The sequence below is a fragment of the Rhinatrema bivittatum genome, chromosome 6 (genome assembly GCF_901001135.1).
Source record: "Rhinatrema bivittatum chromosome 6, aRhiBiv1.1, whole genome shotgun sequence".
In the NCBI taxonomy this organism is placed as follows: Eukaryota; Metazoa; Chordata; class Amphibia; order Gymnophiona; family Rhinatrematidae; genus Rhinatrema; species Rhinatrema bivittatum.
In genome coordinates this window covers 287,362,512-287,389,226 of record NC_042620.1, presented here as the reverse complement: position 1 = coordinate 287,389,226, position 26,715 = coordinate 287,362,512, and the positions used below count along the sequence as shown (strand labels likewise).

Genomic DNA, 26,715 nt, shown 5'->3' with positions numbered 1-26,715 from the left:
GGAAAAGAAGGAACCAGCTTGAATTCTAAGAACTGCCTGGACAACTTTCTTTATGTTTAAACCATTTATTAATTTTCCAAATAACAAAACAGCAAAATACAATCGTCTGGGCATGGTTTGTTCTGCCGCCGCCCCCAGCAATACTGACAGCAATCAAGACAATAGCATCCCTGAAACCCTGTAGCCCCCCCCCCCCCCCCACATCGTCGATCTAGTCCAAAAAGTTCTTTCACGAGAGTCCAGACCATCACTGGGCGAATCCACGTCCAACAGTGTAAGTGAAGCCAGAAGAAACTCCGTCAGTTCATGGCTGCCTGCATCAGTCGTTTAGAATCCGGCTCCGAGCCCGGTGCGGTAGCGTTTGGATATATGGTTCCCAGACGGCTAAAAATCTCCGACGCAGCTGTGGAGGTCCTTTAGAAGAGAGAGATTCCATATACATCATATTAAACAAAAGATTTCTCCACACCCAAAAGGAGGGTGGATCCACCTCTCGCCATTGCCCAAGGATTACCTTCTTCCCTACCAGGCTCGCCTTTTGTATAAAAAGGCGAGTACCCAAGTTACGGAACCGCAACTCCGGGATATAACCAAACAGCAGCCACCGAAAATCTATAGGGATAGAGACCCCCAATATCCCAGCTATATATTGGGCAATGCGGTGCCAAAACCGCAAAACTGCAGGGCAAGACCAAAAAACATGGGTCAGCGTTCCCAAGCTGCCCGGGCAGCGAAGACAGCATGCTGTAAGCGCAATATGCTGTTGATATGCCCGTTGCGGTGAAATATATGCCCGTCCTAAAAATTTAAACAGCAGTTCACGATAAGCACTATTACTCGTGATCTGGGATATCCCCCGGTAGCAGGTCCGCAACACTGTGGCAGTCATCGGAAACTCCCCATCCGCAGTCCAACGGGCTGCCATGACCTCAAAAAAATCAAAGCAGTCGGTCCTAGTTAAACATTTATAATAAGTTGAAAGGGAAGGGGCTTTAAGCTGAGATAAATGCGGGATATAAAGTATGATAAATAAGAATGCCAGAAACATTTTTCCATGAGTACAGTGATCAAGCAATTAACCACAAAAGTCCAGGAAGAGTCAAAATGAGACCCCTTTGATAGGGCTACAGAAAGGAAATAATCCTGAAGAGACTTGGAAAGAAGAGGGATTATACTAAAGGAAGGAATGCTTTTGTGCCCTGGTAATTACATTACGAGTAAAAATGCCATGAAGACGGCATGCTGCACTTAAAGACGTGACGATTATACAAATATATATTTGTGCGGATTTTGTGCTCTGCCACACAGTCTCTGTTGGCTATTCCATCTGCTAAACAGATTCCTTTGCAGAAGTTTCATTGTTACAGGCTCCATTTTGTGGATTGCTCTATCCCTTGCACTGAGGGATGAGCTGGAGATTTTACAATTTCAGAAGCTGTTAAATAAGCATTTATTTACCATAGCATTTCCTGTTGTGGATTAATAGAAAGTATTCAGTGATCTGGGCTACGATCAGGGTGCTGATTTTGCTTTATTGATCAATTTTGTTTTAAGTGTTTTAATTTGTTTGTATGTAGAAGTTACATGTAATTGTCAATGTTTCAATTGTAAACTGCCTTTGAATTACTGCTGTATAAGGAAGAATATAAATGTTTTCAAATAAAAAAATAACATAAATAAAATATGCCACTGGCATTACATTTTTAAAAGAACCACAGACAGAATTAACAAGAGTCTTCTAGTCTTCTGGAAGAAATAAAGGCTATTAGAAACTACTGTTTATCGGATTATGCAAACTATTGCAAGAAATTAAACAAACAAGACCTAATATCCATGACAATTTCAGCAAGAGTTTGGGAATACATTTCCATGGGTTTTATAGTAGAGCTACCTAAAATCCTTGGAAGAGCCTCCGCGGTAATAGCTCCATCACTGAACTTCCTCAAGCAACAACTATGGACTACCGATTCCAGCAGAAGCTGATTAGTACAGGTATGGTTGTCCTTAGCTTACCAGCCACAAAAGAATGGACAAAGAGTCAAGCAAATGCTGGAGCAATATTTGTGATGCTATTGCAATTTCTACCAAAATAATTGGAGCAAGTTACTGCCATCTTCAGAATTTGCAGAAAGTAATGCTAGCTCCACAACCAAGAAAACTCAGTTTTTTGGAAATTATGGTTTCTAGCCAAGATTTCATGTGGAGGAACCCTAACAAGTCCAGGTTCCAGCACTCCAGTATTGAAGCAAATAATTAAAAGAGATCCATATCCAGTTGCAACAGGTATTGAAGGAAGTGAAGAAGAAGTCTCAGGCCTAGAGTTCACTATCTGCTTGACTATAAGTTTCTTCTACTCTGCCTATCATTGTGTGTGTGTGGGGGGGGGGGGCAGAATTTAGCATCCTGGAAATGGATTAAGGTGGATTTCAATAATAATAACATGAAAACTTCCAGTTGGCAACACCACTATTAAGTGCAAAAGAGATGACATGCGTCTAAACAAAGTACACAGAGACCAAAAGACTCTCAGGAAAATGATACCAAAAGTCTATTTGTCATTGAGAAACAAATCAACTCCATAACATATAAGATCATGTCATACCAGACACACCCAGATATAGATATTCAAGGTTAGCTGGATAAGATTTATCTGGCTAATTTACAAGGGATATTCAGCGGCATATCCACTGAATATGCCCCCAAAAATTGCTTGTTAGCCAGATAAGTCTTGTTTGGCTAATTTTAGACCTGCTATTGAACATGTCTAACTTATCTGGCAATCATAGTTGGATAAGTTTAAATATCGCTACTATGTTAGCTGTATAAATAGCTCCTCCCCAAAACACATATTTCCTTCCCATCACTTATCTGGATAAGTACTTAAATAGCTATGTACTTATCCAGATAAGTGGCGGCCACTAAACACAGCTAGATGTTCATCCGCCACCACTTAGCTGGCTAAGTCCTTACTTATACGGTTAAGTAGCACTGAATATTGATCTTCCAGTATTTCATGTTAGCATTATTGAAACTCATCTTAATCTGTTTCCAGGATGCTAAATTCTGTCCCAACTTGGCACCCACCCATCTGCACACATACCCATATATACACACAAAAAACACAGTGAAAGAGGCAGAGAAGGAGAAATTTATAGTTAGGCAGGTAGTGAACTCTAAGATCAATGAAAACAAGACTGGGAGGGATAAGAACCACAAAAGCAAACCTGGGAACAGGAGGATACTGTACATTAAGCAATAAGCAGAGATTATAAGGTAATTCCATAAAGCCTAACCTCATAAACCAGGACCAAGAACCTCAGAAATGGCTTATGGAAGGGGAGGGAAATACGGAAAGAATTTCTGAGATTTGAACCAGCAGCCCTACAGAGTCATTGCTGGATTTTTTTGCTTCCCTGTGCAAACAATTGTTGTGCTGTCCTCCTCATTCTGTTTTTTAATGCTTATTTTATTTTGTTTTTCCAAAAATAACATAGTAGAAACATCTCCCTGTCTGTCTCCCATTCCCCCTCTCTCTCTATTTGTCTTTCTGTCTCTTACTTTTACTCAGTCTCATTTTTGCTCACTCACTTGCTGAAGAAAGCCCAGGACCCTCTAGTAATCCAAACTTAAAAAACTGACACCACAAGCCAGACTCTGTATGCAGTGCAACTATGGAAATACAGAAATACCACCATGCCTCATAAAGCAACAACTAATAAAAGCAAGAAATATAAAACAACAATCATATTAGTAAAATCATACTAATATAGAGTTCAACTTTCAAAACTGTCCAAGCATCTAACTAGACCCACAGAGATTTATTCTAGTATTTTGTAAACTGTGTGGCAGGAGCTGCAGTTTATAAAATACTGCATATTTCTTTCCAAAAATATGAGCATATGTTTCAGTATGCATGTATATTTGTAATATAGAAACATGCATATGTTCTCTATCCATGTTACAAAAAAAACACATACATATTTTACATGCATAATAACTGTTACAATTTACACCTAATAATCCAATATTAAATTCAGAGGCAGGTATTTTATAAAGTATGCACATACTCTGCTTCTGAAAATAGTTACTTGCATGCTTACCTGGAATCACCAGTTCATCCATACTATCGCCGGTTCACCTAGATCAGGGGTAGCCAACTCCAATCCTCGAGAACCACAAACTGGCCAGGTTTTCAGGATATCAACAATGATTACATATGAGATAAATTGGCATACAGTGGAAGCACTGAAAACCTGGCCTGCTTGTGGCTCTCGAGGACTGGAGTTGGCCACCCCTGATCTAAATCTCCAGCACTTCACACTGAACCCCCACCAGTTCACCCAGACCTACCACCCAAAAACTACAGACAAATGACAAGTGAAATTTCAATTTTGCAAGTCAATTAACAGGTATAAAATTATAAGGACAAGTTTGATAATGTATGCACATATAAGACTTATAAAATAGCAACCTGAATGTATATTTCTGAACCCGGGCATGGAACACACTTAAACTGCCTGGTTTTCTCTGCTCACTTTTTTGCATGACACTGCAAGCACGCACAATCGCACATACTCTTGAGGTTTATAAAATAACATATGCACACGAATGTGCTCTTATACACACATAATCTAATTTTACATGCACAACCCCTGCATAACTATTTTAAAATTATCTCCAAAAAAAAAAAAAGTTCCAAACAGTAGATGAACAGAAAATCCAATAATTTTATACTCGTATAAATATAACAGGATCACTAGTTGTGTCCCCGTTCACGAGTTAATATTTCAAGGCATTTTTGGCTGGGAGAGACCCTGGGGTGTTCCAGATCTGAAATTACTAGGCGAAATATTGAATGGCTTGCAATACCACTGATTGGCTACTTGATGGCATCCAGCATAGTTCTGAGCTATGAATTGCATTGTGTTTATTGTGATGTTTTTAACCTGAACATAGCTGGGGCGAGGGTGGGGTTTGGGTTTGCCTTTAAGTAAGCTGGGAAGCAAAGATTGGTTGGGAATGGCCTTGGAGGGTATAAATCCTAGATCGATTTGGCAGGACAGGCCCTTTTTTTCTGCGAATAGACTGAAGGAAGAGAGGGACCTCCAGAATGTAGGGAGCCTGGAGTAGTCAGCCCTCCAGTTGGTGGGCCCAGAGATCCTCCCATAGGGAGTGGGGCCCTGCAGGGGCTTTTCCCTTCAAGGGAAGAAGCCCAAGGACAAGGAGAAGAGCTGATTCCTGCCCCTGAGGAAATGGCCAAGAGTGAGGAGGAAGGGGTTATTCCAAGAGCGAGGAGGAAGGAGTTGTTCCAAAAGTAGAAGTGCCCCAAGTTGTACAGGGTACGGAGGAGGAGACCTGCACACTGTTTGATGACTAAGGGGAGGTGTGAGTGTTGAAAGAGGCATGAGTAGAAGGAGGGGCAAATGTTGTAAGTTGCCCCAGGAGTTAGGGATGTGAGTCCCTTGTCCCATATTGGATTCTGGTGTTTAAAAGGAAAAGGAATCTGGAGAGTGTGATTCACCTGTTCTTGTTTGAAAAAAGGGAGCTAGTACTTTGGGGAAATCCTTGGTTCCCAGTATTAAGGGCTGGAAGCTCTCCATTCCAATTAATGGTGTTTTGACAGAGGTGTGGTAGAACAGTGAAAGGAATTCCAGAACCATGAAGGGGAAGAAAGTATTCCAAATTATGAGAGACAAGTTATCATCTTTGTTAGTGAATGTTTAATTTGGCTGACTATCCCATGAACTCTGAATAATTCAGTATGCTCTGTGTACTCTGTTTATGTTATGTACATAGTTTCTGGCTGGACCTGCCACAAACTAACAATGAAGTGTTTGATTAGAGCTGCAGTAGATTGAATTAGTGGGACCTCAAGGGAGGCCAGCATCTAATGTGCTACAGAGAGACAGGATTCGTGAAGGGGAGGGTAATAGATTTGCCACTGCTCTAACTGAATCCACTTCATCATCTGCATGACCCCGTTTGCTAAACCCACCAAATAAATTAGAGAGCTAGAATCTTAGTCCAAATGTAGATCATCTCATCATTTTATATGCTCAGGGAAGGGGGTTATATACATTTTTTAAATAATTTCCAAAACATCAATAAAATATTTTAAAAGAACAGTCACATCAAGTATCATCCAATAATTAAAAGTAATAAGGTCGATCGGCAGTGACAAGCATCAGGAGGGGCCGGTATGGAGGAGCATGCATAGGGAGCAGACTGCCAGATAAGAGCTGGTGCCCTGTTGATTATATATCACTAATAACATCAACGGCTGGGCGAGTTACTGCATTGGTTTTGGAGGTAACAACAGTTTTCTTAATAAAATCTCCAAATATAACTTTAGAAATCATTTGGGAAGGAATTGCAAACCTTTCAAATCAAGTTTCTCAGTGTGTTTCTCAGCACCGTGACCTGGTTAATACAGTTAATACCTCGCAGATTCAAGTTTCTGATATTAAAATACAGGTGGAAGTTTTGGAGTCTAAGGGGACAGTTATACAGAAATCTGTAGGTACTATATCTGCTGGACATTTGTTCTTGCAGAACAAAATGGAAAATTTGGAGAACAATATCCGATGGTGTAATCTTAGGATATTAAACTTTCCAAGAAAAAGTTTACAACACCCGTTGGGATGCTTCGTCGATATTTCTTAGAAGTATTATCTATTAAAGAAAATCTGCTTCCACCGATTTCTAAAGCATATTATTTACCAAACAAAATATCACTACAAGAAGACAACATCTTGTAGCAGTAGGCCTGCAGCCCTGATGTACTGAGGATGGTTAATCAGAAGGGGAGCCACCAGATCACAGTGAAGGTAAAGAACTCAGTAGCAATTTGATTATCTGCGGAAACGTACGGGTCATCCAAGAAAGAGTGATTGGTTCAACAAAGAGCAAAGTCCTAAATGACTAGAATATATATGGCACACTGATGCCAGAGAATGTTGCTGGCATGACATTGTAGGAATGTTCTTATTTCCTGTCTGCTGATTTGGCTCCTCAATCCTGCTTGTTCCCTGGACTCTATGGCAGGAGCTTTTAAACAGCTGCCCGGGCGTGGCCATTTTATGACATACACGCATATATGCACCCGTGATATATAATAGGCTGTACGTGTGTAAATGTGCGCACAATTTTATATAGACATGCACATGTGTGCACAAATGCCTCCTCTACCGCATAAGTAGGGGGATTTTAGTAGACGCGCGCTGATACAACTACCAGTCTCCCCAGTTCATTCACAGTTCACCCAAGTAAAGGATAGGATTTTCTAATCCCCCCTGGTTAACTAGCCTACCTTTTACCCTGTTAACCTCAACCCTTAAAACCCAGCTAACCTCTTTATTTTCATTTTTTTTTTTTTATTTCAGGACTTATACCCCATCCATAGCAGAAGTAAAGTTATGCAGTAGGGGACCCCCGCTGCACGCTTGTGTGCATAAATACTTGCACGCAGATTTCATTGTGAAATCTAGGAGCACCCATGACCCATCCAGACCACACCCACACCCTGGCCCTTTTTTGCAAAAAAAACTGTTTGTGCACGTACTGCGAAATAAATGCATATTTGTTCGCTTTTAAAAATCCGTGCGGCGCACGCCGGCCTGAGTTCTGCGCATATCTCATGGCTTTGGTGCGCGTATGCTTTTAAAATTCACCTTCATGCTCGGTTCCTGCTTCCTCCCCGATTTCTGTGCCTTGTTCCCGGTTCCTGGCTTGCTCCTGGTGCCTCGCTTCTCTGACCCCAGGTACAGTACACTGCTCCTGACTGAGACTGCCCACAACTCAGTCGTTCACTTAACAAGTGCAGGACAAAGAATTTGGGAAACCAGTAAAGAGGAAAAATGATTCTATAAAAAGGCAAAAGAATAAGGGCTTAATTCAATATGCTTTTTCCCCTAGACATAAAATAGGAGAAATGACTTATTGACAAAGCAGAAGAATGAACTGCATGAAATGTATGACAGAGCACTTCCATGTCATAGTTTTGTATATGTAAAAACTGCTTTGCCATAGCAATGTAGAACTGGCATTATCATGGAATTGTGCTACATAACGCTCCTAAACTTAATGATATTCACATTGAGGCAAGACATGCCTTTATTTCTTTAATTAGATTATTTTTGATACTCAAAGCAAAACTGATTTTTAATGATATAACCAGAACTGAAGAAGTATGCTAAACAGATGCTCTAATTTCAAAGTAGAGCACAGCTGCTTCGTAATGTCATGAAAAAAAAAGCTTACAAGTTTGGAATTATCTGGATTTGTTTAGCTAAGTATAGCAAATCCTGAGATCCCACAGTTTCACCAGTAGCTTGGCTTCTTCACTAAAGACTTCCATTTAAAAAATATTGACGGTGATTTTGGACAATATTATTTATTTCCACCTTCCCCTTTATTTGAACAATAAAAAGCACAGTGACATAATGCATTGCATTTATTTTATTCATTTATTTTATTTAAAGACATTTGTCCATCAATTTTAGCCTTTTTCTACGTATCCTATGCATTCACTCTTGATTCTGCTATTCCTTCATCCCTGTACTCGACATTATCTGCAGCTAAGAATCTGTCCAAAATTATTTTTAGATACATTTATAGAAGACTCCTTAGTTAGATATGATGGAAGTCTATTCCACAATGTATAACCTTGATTGTTAATGTAACCCTTAGTGGCATGTTTTAAGTCCCAAGGGCACACAATCTTATTTCTATCTTCTGGGGCTGCTCCGGCTAACAATTAACTCCCACCCTGATTCTTAATCCCTCGGGGGGGGGGGGGGAAACGACTCTTTTTATCGGGGGAAGCTCTTGCTTATGGCCCAGATGATGAAAGAAGGTCGCCAGTGTATGCCCTGTATAATTGCTTCCCATGAGGTGAGAGGCTGTAAGAACTAACTCAGACAGTACCAGGTCTGGGTGTTAAAATAAAATTTACTGATTCATAAAGTTAAATAAAGTCCATTTGTCCAAAATGATGCGCGTACATCTGACTGTAGTTACAGGGTTACTTTCTGTGTAGGTAGGCGTCCTTATTAGAGCCCATGGTGATTTTAAATGCATTTACTCTCCCAGCGACTGTCCCATGGAATCCTGGAGAGAGGGTTCCCTTTTAACTCTAAAAATCCTACCTTTAGACATCTTCTTTCCCGTGGACACCCAGCCTGTCCTGATTCCTTAGGGTGGAAATCTGGATGGGGGTCTCCTTCTCTTGCTCTTTCTTCCTTTGGTTATGCTATTACTTTATTCCTCAGCTGTTACTTCGGGTGATTTCTCTTGTGGAAAAATCTGGGGACCAGGCTACTAACCCTGCACTGAAATCCCAATGGGGAAGGGGGATCCAAAATCCTCCCCACTACTCTTTAGTTCCGATCAATGCTTTAACTCTTAATCAGGACAGCTTCTCTGCCCTCACTGTCTCTGGCAGCAGGATCCATCACTGGTGCTCGCCTACCTAGGGAGCAGAGATACTCACAGGTATTTGGTCCCCTGAAGAGAGCCCCTTGCCCCAAAGGGGTATCAGGGTTAAAAGTCTATCTCACTGTAAATTATAAGAAGGACCCTCTGGCAGGGAGTGCACGGGGAGGTGTCTCTTCTAACAGAAACTCCTTTGGGCAAGGCTGGGAGGTCCTACCAGAGTGTGGAAAAAATACATGTGGTCTCTGCAGCTGCTCTCTCTGACTGAAGCCCCCAATTCTTAAAATGTCTGCATTAAATAGCACTGAGTCACTCAATCCAAAGCCTCCCGGTGGGAGGGCCTGAAGGGATGGATGGCGCCCACTAAGTGTGTTCTAAGGACAGGGACAGTGGCATTGCGTCTCCAGACCCGGTAGGGGTGCCACATTAAAAGAGGAATTTGGCTGCTTTGTCATGCATTAGAACCTCTGCACATTGACAGATGAAGGCTGCATACATTCTGCAGTGGCTAGAGAAAATGCCACACATCTGACTGCTTTACCTGATTAGCAGACTTTCTAACCTTGCCTGATAAGTGATTTTTATTGCCAGTTTATAATGCTGCAGTACTTTATGACTCATTTATTTTAGCTTGTCTTTGCAAACTATCATGAGCACAGCATACTCCATAATGGTACTGAATTTATGAATAGTAAGTATGGTGCTGAATTATGTGAAATGATAATGTTTGAGAATAAACGATAATTTTGCTATTGAACAGTTGCCTTACAAAAGAAATAATTGGCAGCTATAGATGAGAGGAGCAGCAGATAGATTTTGTGCATCCTCCACCCCATGCTCCATTGCTATGTTGTAATTATTTTGCAAAATCCAGATTTACTCAGACTGATTTGGAGTTATGCTCGTATTCACAGGTTCAAAGTATTCAATGATAGTGTGAATCTTCAAATACTTCAAATATATGTGTAAATCTATGAATATTTACATCTCAGCTAGGTCAGAAAGTTTTGAATTCGTTCTATGGAATTCAAGTCAAGTTGCAAATGGTCCAGATTAATCTGAGAAGAGTGATGCATGGATCAGATTTATCTGATCCCTTTACCAGTCTTGGCTCTGATTATCTAAACCCTCCAGATTTGGATGGGGGTTCAGATTTAATCTGAATTGGTTTGTCCTTCCCTAGATAAAATCTTGTTCAGGTCAGTATAGACAAAGTCATGACCATTTCATAGTTATTACTTGCCCTGTACTACAGTATGTGTAATGAATCGCGCACATAAAACGTGAGAGGATGTGGCACCTGTGTGAGCTGAGTACTATCTCTGTGAAGGGTTATATCACAAATTTGGGTCATGCAGATGGTGTAGTGGAGCAAGGCCCAGAGGCAAATGTGGGGGTTTTCATTTTACTTGACTGGACAAGGAACCCCACAATATGGGTCTCCCCTCTATGACCCCCGTCTCTCTACTTCTTCTCTCCTGCTCCCCAGGAACTCATACAAGTAGATAAAGCAGGAACTCATTCCAAAATATAATCAAACTAGTGCCTTTTTTTATTGTCTGGGGTTAACAGTAGTCAGATGTCACAAATGAATTCAGACTGTACAAATGGGTTCATGGATTCACAGATTTCTGCCGCCAGGAGGTTAAGAGCATTAGCTTTCAACCCAATAGGTTGATATACTTTGCCTTTTCCAACTTTAACTTCTGAAACAGTATTACATACAATGTTACAAGCACCTCTCTTCCCATTACTCCATGTCATCCCTTGACAGAAGACTTCTCTTAATAAATATCTCAATACCCTTTTTCCTCCAGACCCACAGATAATCCCCTCTCTTCCCAGGTCAGTTCTGAATAATCTCTTTAAAGCCTTTCCAGGGATTCCCCGGACTTATCTATAAAGCCTCCTCCAGAATTACTCCTTCCCTGGTCTTCCACTGCTGGCGAGACCTTCCTCCAGAACTACTCCTTTCCCTGGTCTTCCACTGCTGGTGAGACCTTCCTCCAGAACTATTCCTTCCCTGGTCTTCCACTGCTGGTGAGACCTTCCTCCAGAACTACTCCTTCCCTGGTCTTCCACTGCTGGTGAGACCTTCCTCCAGAACTACTCCTTCCCTGGTCTTCCACTGCTGGTGAGACCTTCCTCCAGAACTACTCCTTTCCCTGGTCTTCCACTGCTGGTGAGATCTTCCTCCAGAACTACTCCTTCCCTGGTCTTCCACTGCTGGTGAGACCTTCCTCCACTTTCCTCTGGGGCCCTGGACTTTGACCTTGTGGCTGTTTTCCCATGAAAGGAAACACCTTCCAGCCTCAGGTCTTTCCCCTTGAGAGGGAAAGCTTAGGCAGAGCCCTCTTCCCTTGGAGAGGTGACCACACTCTCCAAATGGGTTCCTTCCAACTCCTCCCACTAAGGTTTGAGCTTAGACTTTTATACTGTGAAACACTCCCTCTACAGGACTTCTTTCCCATCCTTGCTTAAAGGAGAATATTCACCAATAAAGTCCAATGGATACTCGCCCACATTTCCTTAATACACACCCATAGTGTAATTTTAACATACTTAATGCTGTCTAGTGGCTATTCAGGATATCACACTTTCCATAACTGGATTAGTAATAACTGAGAGCTTCTATTATCCTGCAGGATCTCTCTCCATGCCTCCTTCATTCCGCAACATTTGTCTTAGAACCTAAATAGAGATGAAGTAATCTCCCCCAACCAGAGCCCTTTGCAGGTGTCTTCTCAATGATGAAAAGGGCTCCTTTTTGGGAGACTCATCACATCTATATAATTAAAACCTTCCATAAATGGCACTAATTGATGGAATTTGTTATTGCTAGTCTGAAGGGAGACATGAAAACAGAATAGATAGAGAAACTGGTGAGCTTTCCTCTGGCAATAGAAATCTTTCTAAAAGCTTTGAGGCATATTGGTAGGTCACCACCAGAACGCTTGTAATGGCTCTGGTCATTCTGCACCAGCCCTGTGTGTAAACGCAGCATTTCAGATTCAAGCTTTGAGCATCTGGCACCTATTAGAGGCACAATGACATATTTTAATGAAGAAAACACTGTAATATTCTGGTATAATAAATAAACAAGATTATTTTACAGCACAACACAACTGTGATCCAATTGGCTGGATATCCCTGGGGGTTTTATAATGATACTTTAACTGTGTCTGCATTGCAGAGAGCAAAAGTGCAACAGAGAGAGAGAATTAGAATACGAAGGGAGGGAGGGAAGGAGAAAATGAAACCACAACTGATCACTGAACCACTGAATGTAAAACTACATAACACAATTTACTTTCCAGTAATAAAATGGTGCACCCAGGAACCCTTCAGTTCAGCTTAATGTTGAACCCAGTGGTCAGGCATTGGACAGAGCAGACATGCTGTTTGCTGACATGCGCTGTCCCCTGTCTAATGAGTCCCATTGACATTGTGCATGAATTATTTATGGAGTCATGGTGCGGTGTAGTCTCTATTAATTAAACATATGCTTATTCTAATAGGAATTAGCCTGCAGGTTGCTTGGTTTGAGGAAAGGGCACGACTGAGAAGCTGAAGATAATTTACCCCATCAAACATTACATCAGCTTAGAAGGACTGCTTACTAGTTGGCATTTGCTTAGCAGGGAATCCAACTGTTGTAGCAAAGTTGAGGATCCAGAAACAAATGGAAACTGTTTAGTTACTGCATTTGTGTATGGAGTGGGGAGGGATGACTGAAAGAAATGAATGAGGAAGGTTGGGTACTTCTAACTGGCTGTGGTCCTGATGATTTAAAAGAGCTTTCCCAATTTGTGTATATGGGGAAAACAGTATATCTGGCCTGTATACAAATAAGTTGATACAGAGCCGCATTTAGCTGGCCAAGTTCTGAATTAGTGGCTAAGTGGTGTTATATGAATACTTGACCATGCTGAGCAGCCACCATTTAGCTGGCTACTTAATTATCTAGCTAAACAGCTGGATAAGTGAGGGGTGGGTGGGGGCATTCTGGGGCCGAGCTACTTATCTGGATGACTTGCTCAGCCAGATAGTGGCCGAATATTGGCCTCAGTAGATGTTGCACAATTTGGGCTTTCTAATCACCTGATTCAGTCTCAAGATATTCCTTGATAAGATAGGTGACTCCATTAAGAGCAGGGCCCTGAGGCCACACAACTGGGGAGGAGCAGAGAGACCTTTGAATGGAGCAATTGAAGGGGGTAGAAGAACCTATTAATATCACTCTACATGATGTTTGGAGATTAGTTACTAATATTGCCAAAAATCTTTCAATATCTGTATCCCAGTCACGTGTTCTCAGCTGAAGTGAAATCTAAAATGGAAGAACCAGATAGTAGGATCTCTGGAGTGGAGCGTTTCATGGCGGAGATCAAAATGCAGTTATCTATAGTTCAAGCTTCATGTACATCCTTTATTAAGAAAAACCACAATCGACTTGAAAAATTGGAAAACAAATTGAGATCTTGTAATCTGTGTTTTTTAAACTTTCCTATCTCTAGATTATTATCACCAGGGGAATTATTTAGGAAATATTTATGTGAGGTCCTTTCCTTTGATGAGGCTAAGGTCCCAGTAACATCTAAGATATGTTACTGTTGGGAACCCCGGCCACAGCAACCCGCAGCCGGTCCTCCCTACCTGCCTCGGCCAGCAACAATTCAGGGTCTCAGCACGGCATGACCCGGAGCCGAATTGGCCGGCAGCACCTCTCCCACAGGGCCCAGGCGCCGCCGACTTCTTCCTCATGTGTGCTCCCCAAGGCGTGTGTGCGCGCGCGCAGGACATGCCGGCATTTAAAGGGGCTGCGGCGGGAAACTTCGGCCCGGCCCCCGAAGATGACATCACGATTACTTAAGCCTGGCTCAGCTTCCTGTTCTTTGCCTTGGCAACAGGTCCTGCTCCTAGGAGTGCATTGTTGCTGCGTTCCAGTGTTCCTGATCCTGAGTCCCTGCTTGCTCCTGATCCTGAGTTCCTGCTTGTTCCTATTTCCTGAGTCCCACTCCTCGGATTGTCCTCTTGGTTCTGACTTCAGCTTGGTTTCCTGGTTCTGCTTGTTTGCTGCCTGTCCCAACCTTTGCCTTCTCTTCTTGTCTCTGCTCGTCCGCTGCCTGTCCTGACCTCCGACTGCTTCTCTGTACTGCATCTTCTTTGCTGCCAGCCTTGACTCCTGGACTGTCCACGACCATGCCAGTATTCAGCCAGCCTCGACCCGGACCCCGAGATGCTGCCTCATCTTCTCCCTGGACTCCGCTTTGCCAGGAGACCCGCACCTAAGTCCTGCCGGCCCCGGCACCCAAGGCGCAACCTGAGGGGAATGAGGGCTGGTATAGGTGAAGCCCCAGCTGGGTCTCCTCCACCAGTACCGCTTCCCAGCGACGAGGACCACTGGGTGCCATCCCTCGGTGGTGGTTCCAACCCTCGTCCGGCCAAAGGGTCCACAGCGCCAACAGTTATCGCCCTACAAAGAAAATGGTTACTGCTAGAGAAGAGAAGGTGGATGTTTTGGAAAGCCCAGGGTATCTACTTTTCTAGAGGATTCCATTGATAATATTCTGACCACAGCCACTTTGTTACTGTCTTTTTCTTTAAGCAAGATAAGGATCTGGTTTTCATTAAATATTTCAGGTGTAAAGCTTTTCTTTTCTGGTCAATAAATTCAGATCTTTCCAGATGTTTCATGGGCTACTCAAGGCCAGAGGAAACATTTTCTTCCTTTAAACAAAGGATTTGGGAATTGGAGCTAGAGCTTTTTCTTGAAAATCCTACGTAAATATTTGTTAACCTACCAAAATAATAAACGTATCTTTCTTGACCCACTACATTTGGATCACTTCTTAAGTGATAAGTCTATGGGAATTTCTTCAGTTTCTAGCAAAGATATGCCAGGATGATAAAGGCAGAAAATAATGTAAGGGCTGACTTTCTCTTGGTTCTATGTTTTCTTTGTAAATGTTTCCTGATGCGTTTTATTACTGCTCCTCTTACCTATTACTATGGGCTGCTTCAATCTAAAACATGTATGCTTGTTATATTGTTCATAACACCATAGGGGGTAGATTTTAAAAGGTGTGCAAGCTCGTCCATGTGCACATGCTACCCGGCGCGCATACATGGACATGAGATTTTTATAACATGCGCGCGCAGGTGTGCGCATGTTATAAATCAGGGGTCGGCACGCACAAGGGGCGCATAATTTTAGATCTAATTCTCAGTGGAGCACAGGACATGTGAGAGAGGTAACGGTGGTGGGGCCGCTTGGCAATAGTGATCATAATATGATCAAATTTGATTTAATGACTGGAAAAGGAACAGTGTGCAAATCCAAGGCTCTCGTGCTAAACTTTCAAAAGGGAAACTTTGATAAAATGAGAAAAATTGTTAGAAAAAAACTGAAAGGAGCAGCTACAAAAGTAAAAAATGTCCAAGAGGCGTGGTCATTGTTAAAAAATACCATTCTAGAAGCACAGTCCAGATGTATTCCACACATTAAGAAAGGTGGAAGAAGGCAAAAACGATTACCGGCATGGTTAAAGGGGAGGTGAAAGAAGCTATTTTAGCCAAAGATCTTCATTCAAAAATTGGAAGAAGGATCCAACAGAAGAAAATAGGATAAAGCATAAACATTGGCAAGTTAAATGTAGATCATTGATAAGACAGGCTAAGAGAGAATTTGAAAAGAAGTTGGCTGCAGAGGCAAAAACTCACAGTAAAAACTTTTTAAATATATCCGAAGCAGAAAGCCTGTGAGGGAGTCAGTTGGACCGTTAGATGATCGAGGGGTTAAAGGGGGCACTTAGAGAAGATAAGGCCATCGCGGAAAGATTAAATGATTTCTTTGCTTCGGTGTTTACTGAAGAGGATGTTGGGGAGGTACCCGTAATGGAGAAGGTTTTAATGGGTAATGATTCAGATGGACTGAATCAAATCACGGTGAACCTAGAAGATGTGGTAGGCCTGATTGACAAACTGAAGAGTAGTAAATCACCTGGACCGGATGGTATACACCCCAGAGTTCTGAAGGAACTAAAAAATGAAATTTCAGACCTATTAGTAAAATTTGTAACTTATCATTAAAATCATCCATTGTACCTGAAGACTGGAGGATAGCAAATGTAACCCAATATTTAAAAAGGGCTCCAGGGGCGATCCGGGAACGAACTACAGAGACCGGTTAGCCTGACTTCAGTGCCAGGAAAAATAGTGGGAAAGTGTTCTAAACAATCAAAATCACAGAACATATAGAAGGACATGGTTTATAATGGAACAAAGTCAGCATGGCTTTACCAGGGCAAGTCTTGCCTCACAAATCTGCTTCACTTTTTGAAGGAGTTAATAAACATGTGGATAAAGGTGAACCGGTAGATATAGTATACTTGGATTTTTCAGAAAGCGTTTGACAAAGTTCCTCTGAGAGGCTTCTAGGAAAAAGTAAAAAGTCATGGGATAGGTGGCGATGTCCTTTCATGGATTGCAAACTGGCTAAAAGACAGGAAACAGAGAGTAGGATTAAATGGGCAATTTTCTCACTGGAAGGGAGTGGACAGTGGAGTGCCTCAGGGATCTGTATTGGGACCCTTACTGTTCAATATATTTATAAATGATCTGGAAAGAAATACGACGAGTGAGATAATCAAATTTGCAGATGACACAAAATTGTTCAGAGTAGTTAAATCTCAAGCAGATTGTGATAAATTGCAGGAAGACCTTGTGAGACTGGAAAATTGGGCATCCAAATGGCAGATGAAATTTAAGGTGGATAAGTGCAAGGTGATGCATATAGGGAAAAATAACCCATGCTATAATTACACAATGTTGGGTTCCATATTAGGTGCTACCACCCAAGAAAGAGATCTAGGTGTCATAGTGGATAACACATTGAAATCGTCGGTGCAGTGTGCTGCGGCAGTAAAAAAGCAAACAGAATGTTGGGAATTATTAGAAAAGGAATGATGAATAAAACGGAAAATGTCATAATGCCTCTGTATCGCTCCATGGTGAGACCGCACCTTGAATACTGTGTACAATTCTGGTCGCCGCATCTCAAAAAAGATATAATTGCGATGGAGAAGGTACAGAGAAGGGCTACCAAAATGATAAAGGGAATGGAACAACTCCCCTATGAGGAAAGACTAAAGAGGTTAGGACTTTTCAGCTTGGAGAAGAGACGACTGAGGGGGGATATGATAGAGGTGTTTAAAATCATGAGAGGTCTAGAACGGGTAGATGTGAATCGGTTATTTACTCTTTCGGATAGTAGAAAGACTAGGGGACACTCCATGAAGTTAGCATGGGGCACATTTAAAACTAATCGGAGAAAGTTCTTTTTTACTCAACGCACAATTAAACTCTGGAATTTGTTGCCAGAGAATGTGGTTCGTGCAGTTAGTATAGCTGTGTTTAAAAAAGGATTGGATAAGTTCTTGGAGGAGAAGTCCATTACCTGCTATTAAGTTCACTTAGAGAATAGCCACTGCCATTAGCAATGGTAACATGGAATAGACTTAGTTTTTGGGTACTTGCCAGGTTCTTGTGGCCTGGATTGGCCACTGTTGGAAACAGGATGCTGGGCTTGATGGACCCTTGGTCTGACCCAGTATGGCATTTTCTTATGTTCTTATAATTGTGCATCTTGCGCGTGCCAAGCTACGCTGCCTTTCCCTGTTCCCTTCCCCCTAAACTGACCTTCCCACCCCTTCCCCTAACTTTCCCCCCTACAGCCCTACTTTAACCCCCCCCAATTTATTTGTTTTGCGCCTGCCTGGAGGTTGCACGCTCCAACAGCCTGCCGGCACGCGATCCTCTGACAAAGTGGCAAATGGCCGCTGTGTCAGAGGCCTCTGGCCCACCCCCACCATGCCCCAGACCACCCCAGACCGCCCATGCCCCGCCCCCGGACCGCCCCTTTAGTAAAGCCCCGGGACTTAGACGCATCCTGGGGCTTTACGTGCATCGCCGGGTCTTTATAAAATAGGCCCGGCGCTCATAAACCCCCCCTACTCGCGTAAATCTTCTGGATTTATACAGGTAGGGCTTTTAAAATCTTGCCTATAGTGTTTATTAATATTTGTTTTTCTTGTTATTTCATTTTACTTTATGTAAATGATATCATCAATAAAGAAACAATTTAAAAAAAGGAAAGGTCTTGCTTGATGAAGATGAAGAACACTGCCCAATTCCCAAATGAGAGGAGAAGTGACAAAAAGACCTCCTCTCAACCAAAAGATAATTCTTTATAAAATATCCAAAACCTTCTGTCATTGCAGATCTTCTCTGGATCTAGAAGGGTACTGGCAGATCTTCAGTGACCTGGCCTCTGCATCCAGGAGGTGACCTTCACCAGGAGCACCAGGCTGTAAACCAACTTAATAATCTTTAAAATAGTCAAAATTCCTAATTAAGTCTTTTCCTCAAAGCAGAGGATTACTCAACCTGGTAGGGAGTACACAGGAAAGAGTATCCTCAAAACATACTGAGCAAGGGCTGCAGTCCTCACTAAAAAGAAACCACTTTAAAAGAGTTCCTCTCTCCTCAAGCTCTCAACTCAAATGCCACACTGAATGTAGCCCTAGTCCCTAGTTATAAGCAGGGTCCACCCACTCAGCTGCCTATAGAGGAGGGGCTGTTTTAGCTGGTTATCATCTATAGGGACTGGATGAGATCTAGTGGCAAACTCATAGAGTGCCACATGTCTTTTAACCAGTTTGTAATCCATCACCTCCTATCCCATGAATTTTTAGTTTTCTTAGAAGCCTCTCATGAGGGATTTTGTCAAATGTCTTCTGAAAATCCAAATATACCACATCTACCAGTTCAACTTTATCCACATGTTTATTAACCCCTTCAAAATGTAGCAGATTTATGAGGCAAGACTTCCCTTGGGTAAATCCATATTGGCTGTGCCCAATTAAACCATGTTTATCTGTATGCTCTGTGATTTTGCTCTCTAGAATAGTTTCCACACTATTTCCCAGAACTGAAATCAGGTTTACCAGCCTATAGTTTCCCAGATAATCTCTGGATTCCTTTTTAAATATCGGGATTATATTGGTCATCTCCAGTCCTCAGGTACAATGAAATTTTAATAATAGATTATAAATTACTAATAATAAGTCTGAAATTTCATTTTTTTTAGTTTTTTCATAATCCTGGGGTGTATACCATCTGGTCCAAGTGATTTGATACTCCAGTTTGTCAGTCTGGCGAACTACATCTTCCAGGTTCACCATGATTTGGGTCAGTTCATCTGAATCATCAGCCTTAAAAACCATTTCCAGAACAGATATTTCCCCACCATTCTCATTAGTAAACACCGAAGCAAAGAATTTGTTTAGTCTTTCTATGATGGCTTTATCTTCTCTAGGTACCTGTGTAACCCCTCGATCATCTAACAGTCCAACTGATTCCTTTGCAGGCTTCCTGCTTCAGATATATTTAAAAATTTTATTACTTTGCCTTTATGGTCAACTTCTTTTCAAATTCTTTCTTAGCCTGTCTTATCAATGTTTTAAATTTAACTCATCAATACTTATTCTTTTTCCTATTTTCTTCAGATGGCTTTGTGGATCAGCAGTATATAAATTTTATAAACAAATAAATATTCATCAGCAATAATTAACTGAGATATGTATTCATTATAAACAATCGAGTAAAATGCAATGAATGAGTCCATTTTTGGTTTGTTCAAATGAAATATACCAAAAATTATCCTCAGATGAAAACATCCCAAAATTTTGGAGTATTTTTGTATTCACGCATTTAAAAAAAACAATAAAAGAGTGCGAACTGGACTAAGCATCAATCTAGTCCTATCCACAGAGTCCAGACCAAGGCTGATGCCAGGGCCCAGGCAAGATTGGGTTCAGTTGCTAAGGGCTGGGCCAGGGCCTAAGCTTAGGCCTAATGCTGTTCCCTGGCCTATGCCAGAGGCTGAGGCCAGGAACAGCAGAAGCCAGTAACTATTGCTTAAGAACATAAGAACATAAGAAATTGCCATGCTGGGTCAGACCAAGGGTCCATCAAGCCCAGCATCCTGTTTCCAACAGAGGCCAAAACCAGACCACAAGAACCTGGCAGTTACCCAAACACTAAGAAGATCCCATGCTACTGATGCAATTAATAGCAGTGGCTATTCCCTAAGTAAAATTGATTAATAGTCATTAATGGACTTCTCCTCCAAGAACTTATCCAAACCTTTTTTGAACCCAGCTACACTAACTGCACTAACCACATCCTCTGGCAACAAATTCCAGAGCTTTATTGTGCGTTGAGTGAAAAAGAATTTTCTCCGATTAGTCTGAAATGTGCTACTTGCTAACTTCATGGAATGCCCCCTAGTCCTTCTATTATTCGAAAGTGAAAATAACAGAGTCACTTCTACTCGTTCAAGACCTCTCATGATCTTAAAGACCTCTATCATATCCCCCCTCAGCCGTCTCTTCTCCAAGCTGAACAGCCCTAATCTCTTCAGCCTTTCCTCATAGGAAGCTGTTCCATCCCCTTTATCATTTGGTTGCCCTTCTCTGTACCTTCTCCATCGCAACTATATCTTTTTTGAGATGCGGCGACCAGAATTGTACACAGTATTCAAGGTGCGGTCTCACCATGGAGCGATACAGAGCATTATGACATTTTCCGTTTTATTCACCATTCCCTTTCTAATAATTCCCAACATTCTGTTTGCTTTTTGACTGCCGCAGCACACTGTACCGACAATTTCAATGTGTTATCCACTATGACACCTAGATCTCTTCTGGGTGGTAGCACCTAATATGGAACCCAAACATTGTGTATTATAGCATGGGTTATTTTTCCCTATATGCATCACCTTGCACTATCCACCTTAAATTTCATCTGCCATTTGGATGCCCAATTTCCAGTCTCACAAGGTCTTCCCTGCAATTTATCACAATCTGCTTGTGAATTTAACTACCCAAATTAAATGCTAGGGGGAAGTTTTTATAGGACCCTTAAACCTCCCCACAAATTGATGGGGATTATGTGTAAAGGAGGATCCCCTAAAACTACTATGCTAAAAAAAAAAAAATGAGCAATAGCTTAGTGATAGGCAGTCAGGTCACGCTTGAAAACATAAACAACATTTTTGACCATGCACAGCCCTAAACAGCACTTTAAAAACAATTGAGCTAAGCCACTACTGCAGGAGTGATCTAGGGCATAAAAATGACTGACTGAGAACTCTCCTAAATTCATTTGGATTAGCTCCTCTATCCTTCTTCTCTACTCCTCCTCCTGGTCCATATTCTCTATTTTTCCCCCCCCAGTTTCTCCTACAGTTCCTCTTCTCCTTGCTTCCACTGGCTACCTTTCCCTCTTCACCCTTGCATTGGCCTCTGTCAACTCTACTCCTTCCTTCCTCCAAGGTCAAGAATATACTTCCATGATGTACAAAATCAGGCAAAAGCATCTTTCTTTCTATTATGGCAGAATAATTCAGTGGGCCCAATATTCAGCATCATTTAGCCAGATATGTTCAGCGCATTTGAATATTCAGCTATGTTCAGCTACTTAAGCACATAACTATTTATATGGCTAATTAGTTATCTGTCCATGTGGTGGATGAAATGGGGCATTCCAGGGCATGGCTACTTATGCTGCTAACTCAGGGGGTCAATTACTAAGCATTTTTCCCCATAGATACAGAATGGGAGAAAACCTTTGACAAATAGGGCCCTTAGCTGGATAAGTAATGATATTCAAACTTATCCAGCTAAGTCTGCTGGATAAGTTAGACCTGCTATTGAACAGGTCTCTAGTTAGGCGGATAAACATAATAGACAGATAAATTAAAGGTGTCTGAGTATATTTAGTGGTGTGGCCACGACATTGAATGTCCCAGCTAAATAAGCTTATCTGGTTAACTTTCTTAGTTGGATATTCTTTGAATATAGACCTCCGGTTTACTACAGGCAACTGAAATTGGACTTTCCACTTTACCTAACCTGTGGTCTCAAGATTGCGTAAAATTTCTGAGCAGAAATATATGCACAAGTGGTTGGTGCAGATTTGTGTGCTTTAGTGATTGTGCTAATTTGTCTGCATGCAGAATCACTCATACGTATGTGGCCCTCCTCTTGGTCCAGTCTATGAATTATCCTATGATTAGGGTGGGGACTACAACATGAGAAATATTAAATTCACTATAGCCTGAGTAGGGGATGAAACAGGGATCCCTGTTACCCTGATACCACAATTAAGTGCTCTTCCCAAACAAACCTCTCACTTGTGGCACACACAGACAGATAAAATAATCACACCAGAATGAAACAGTAATTTACTCTTTTACTAGTATTGTGTAAGTGAATTCAACCAGAACATTAAATGGGAAAAGTAGATGTTAGGATTTGTAGGTGTGTAGGCCCTGGGCCGAGGTGAGTGATGGTACCACCCACAGGGAGGAGCCCTGTGAGCCTCACCGTCAGGAGGCGAGGTCTCAGCGGATGTCAGACACGGCTGTAGAATAAAGTCTTTATTAGAGAAATAGAAAGGCACTGCCCATGAAGCAGGGAGTGCAGGAGAAAGTTACAGAATCTGTGCGGTGGGGTATACCCAAGGGGAATACTTCTGTAGCGAAGATACGACAATGGTCTGCAGACCGGGGTACACTGATGAGGCTCCTCAGTAGAGATGATTCGGTAGTGATCCGTGGGGTAGGGAACACCAGTGAGGGGTCCTCAGAAGAGATGATACGGTAGTGATCTGTGGGGTAGGGAACACCAGTGAGGGGTCCTCAGAAGAGATGATTCGGTAGTGGTCCATAGCGTGGGGTACACCAATGAGGGTCAACACTAGAGATGGTATGGTAGCGGTCCGTGGAGCAGAGGTACTCATAGTAGCAAAGGTTCCAGGAGAAGCCCCAGGAAATGGAGCAAGCAGCAATCCAAGGCAAAAGGCTCTCTGAGGAGTGGATAGCCAGAGATGAGGAAGGGCCCCCAAGGAGCGAGTACCCAGAGTATCTCACGCCAAAACAGCAGGAACTGGAACGGGAAGTCCGTAGTGAGCAAAGCGGATTCAGCAATGAGGGAACTCGTTGCCAAGTCGTAGATAGGCAGGGCCAGCCGGCTTAAATGTCCTGGAAAGATGACATCATCCTGAGGGGACGCCCTCGAGTTTCCTGCCATGACGTGCTTAAGACTGATCCATGCGCACGCGCGCGCCTAGGGGATTCCGAAGGCAAGATGGTGGTCAGCAACGTCCACGGCATCCAGGGAGGCCCAGGAATGGTAGACAGGCCAGCGATAGCTGACAGAGGCCGCAAGTCTTCCCAACGGAGTAAAAGCTGTAAAGAAGGAGGTGAGCAACAGCAGTCGCAGCCATCTGTGACCGACGGGCATAACAGTAGAGTAGTGAAGTATAATATAAAATTGCAGGTTTCTTATTTTAAATCAAGCAATGTAAAAATAACACTGGGTATGGTCTATTAGCCAGGGCAACCAACATACTGATATGGACAGTAAAAAAAAAATAAGGAATGCTAAGGTTGGGAAACAAAGCAGTGAAGTCATAACTTTCCAAAATGTTTACCCAGAGAACTCAAAAAAAGAAAGGGGATCATAACTAGTTTGTAAATGTTGCACCCTATCCCAAACACAAAATTGTGTGGAAAAAAAAAATCAAGAAAATGAAGATGTCCCTTTTGATGGTGGAGCTGGCTAGATGAAAAACCAAATAGATGAGCACTGCATTTTATGCAAGGTCTGTCTTTCTTGGGGAGCTTCCCCAAATGGTTTATAATTGGAATTAAATGGAAAGATCGCCTGGTTTAAGTATCTTACAAAAAGATCACAATCCATCAGTTTTTCTTTCCCAGCAAGAGTTTATGCTTGACTTTGGCTGAAAAGCTGAAGCAATTAAAATGAAATACTGAATTTGGGTACTAAACGCAATGAAATAAAACTTCTCCCTACTCGGCTAAAACACTCTGGGGTAGATTTTCAAAGGGGTACGTGCATAAGATACGCATGAACCCCCCGAAAACCTACCCCAAACCCCCCCTGCACGCGCCAAGCCTATTTTGCATAGGCTTGGAGGCGCGTGCAAGCCTCGGGACGCGCGTAAGTCCGGAGGCTTGAATGGAGGGGCGTGTCGGGGGGCGTGTCGGGGTGTGTGCCGGGAGTGATGAGGCATTTCGGGGGCGTGTCCAGGGGCATGGTTCCGGCCCGGGGGCGTGACAGCGGCCCCTGGACCAGCCCCCGGACCGGAACATGAAGCGTGGCAGCCGGCCCGGCACGTGCAAAGTTACACCTGCTTCGAGCAGGCGTAACTTTCGTGATAGAGGTAGGGGAGAGGTTTAGATAGGGCCGAGGGGGTGGGTTAGGTAGGGGAAGGGAGGGAAAGGTGAGGGGAGGGCAAAGGGAACGGAGGCAGGCTGCGCGGCTCAGCGCGCGCAGGCTGCCGATTTTGGGTAGCCTTGCGCGCGCCAACCCCGGATTTTAATGGATATGTGCGGCTACATGCGTATCTATTGAAATCCCGCGTACTCTTGTTCGCACCTGGTGCGCGAACAAAAGTACGCGTGTGCTCAGATTTATAAAATCTGCCCCTCTCTGTGCAAAGTTTACATTAGCTAACTCTCAGGGTCATTTATCAAATTGCTATAAGGTGTTTTTGCATGTGTTAAGCCCCTTTAATGCCTGCAAAAGTGCCATTACACATGCAATGTTTTCTCATCCTAGCTTGGTGTCACCCAGGTAGAGAGTCCATCAAGCTAGGCTGAGAGAACATTGCGCAAATCTCATCTTTGGGTGAGTTTCCTCACGCTGAAAGTCATCAAATCTTCACAAGAGAGCACTGTTCTGTTTGAATGTCAAAGTGGCCCCTAACCCCTACACTAATACCTATACCTCACCTCGAGTTATTGGTGGGCCTCCTATAGAGATATAAATACCTACCTAGGATGAGAGCATCATGGCTAGGCTCTCTCTCTCCCTCCCCCACAGTTGTAGAAGGGCCCTGCCAGCTAGGCTGGCTCTCTGGGAGCTTAGATCTATTAAACATGGTCCCCCCCCCCCCCCAGTGGTTGAATGTAGGAAATACAAAAATTCTGGCACTTATCACAAAGTGTGAAAAAGTTATCACAATTTGCAGTAACTTAGCACATAAGTATTAGTGCAAATTGCAATAAACTGCCTATTACCGTAAAACACACCACTTTTCCTATCTCATACAATATTTAGTGCATTTTGATAAATCCAGGCCTCTGTCTCTTAGGAGGGAGGTCCATCCATGTGCTCTTGGCCCTGGATATTAGGGATGTGCAGAGGGATGCCATACGTTGCATTCGTGATTCAGATTAGTCGGGCAGCAGATATGTTGCATTCAGCCGTATGGCGCCCCGCTGCATTAATACGGCGATTTCTATTCGTGTCCCAGCTAAAATTAACTACAACCCCCCACCCTCCTGACCCCCCCAAGACTTATCAAAACTCCCTGGTGGTCCAGCGGGGAGTCCGGGAACCATCCCCTGTACTCTCCCACCCTCGGTGCCGGTTTCAACATGGCGCCGATAGCCTTTGTCCGATACCAATACCGGTGCCATTGGTCAGCCCCTGTCACATGGTCATCGGCCCCATCTTGTGCTCCTACCATGTGACAGGGGCTGATCAATGGCACCAGTAGCCCCTGTGACATAGTATGGGCAAAGGCTATCGGCGCCATTTTGAGTACTGGCATCGGACGGCTGGCCCCTGTGACATAGTGAGGGCAAAGGCGATCTGCTGCCAGTATTCAAAATGGCACCGTTTGCCTTTGCCCTCACTATGTCACAGGGGCCGACCGTCGGTACCTGTGACATAGTGAGGGCAAAGGCGATCGGCGCCATGTTGAGTACTGGCATCGGACGGCCGGCATACAGGAGGTCGCTCCTGGACCCCCGCTGGACTTTTGGCAAGTCTTGTGGGGGTCAGGAGACCCCCCCAAGCTGGCCAAAAGTCCCTGAGGGTCCAACAGGGGTCCCGGAGCGACCTCCTGCACTCCGGCCGTCCGATGCCAGTACTCAAAATGGCGCTGATCAGTGGCGTAGCCACGGGTGGGCCTGGGTGGGCAGCTGCCCACCCAATTTAGACCCAGGCCCACCCAACTGACACCAGAACTGCAAGGCTGTCGCGGGATCCCATCCCCGCGACAGTGAAGAGGAGAACCCATGCTTGGCACACCATCACGGCACACGTGGGGAAGCGGTCCTACAACCATATGGCCGACCGATCCTCCTGTTTGCGGGGGGGAGGGGGGAGCGGAAGCGCCGTGCAC

General features: G+C 43.2%; 1 long non-coding RNA gene across 1 annotated transcript in view; it reads right to left on the bottom strand.

Annotated features, from left to right (window-relative positions):
- Positions 1 to 212: 212 nt before the first annotated feature.
- Positions 213 to 26,715, bottom strand: part of LOC115093310 — a 64,271-nt gene continuing 37,768 nt past the window's right edge. Inside the window, exon 4 of the long non-coding RNA XR_003857281.1 lies at positions 213 to 414. This is a non-coding gene — a long non-coding RNA (uncharacterized LOC115093310). The remainder of the gene's footprint in view (positions 415 to 26,715) is intronic.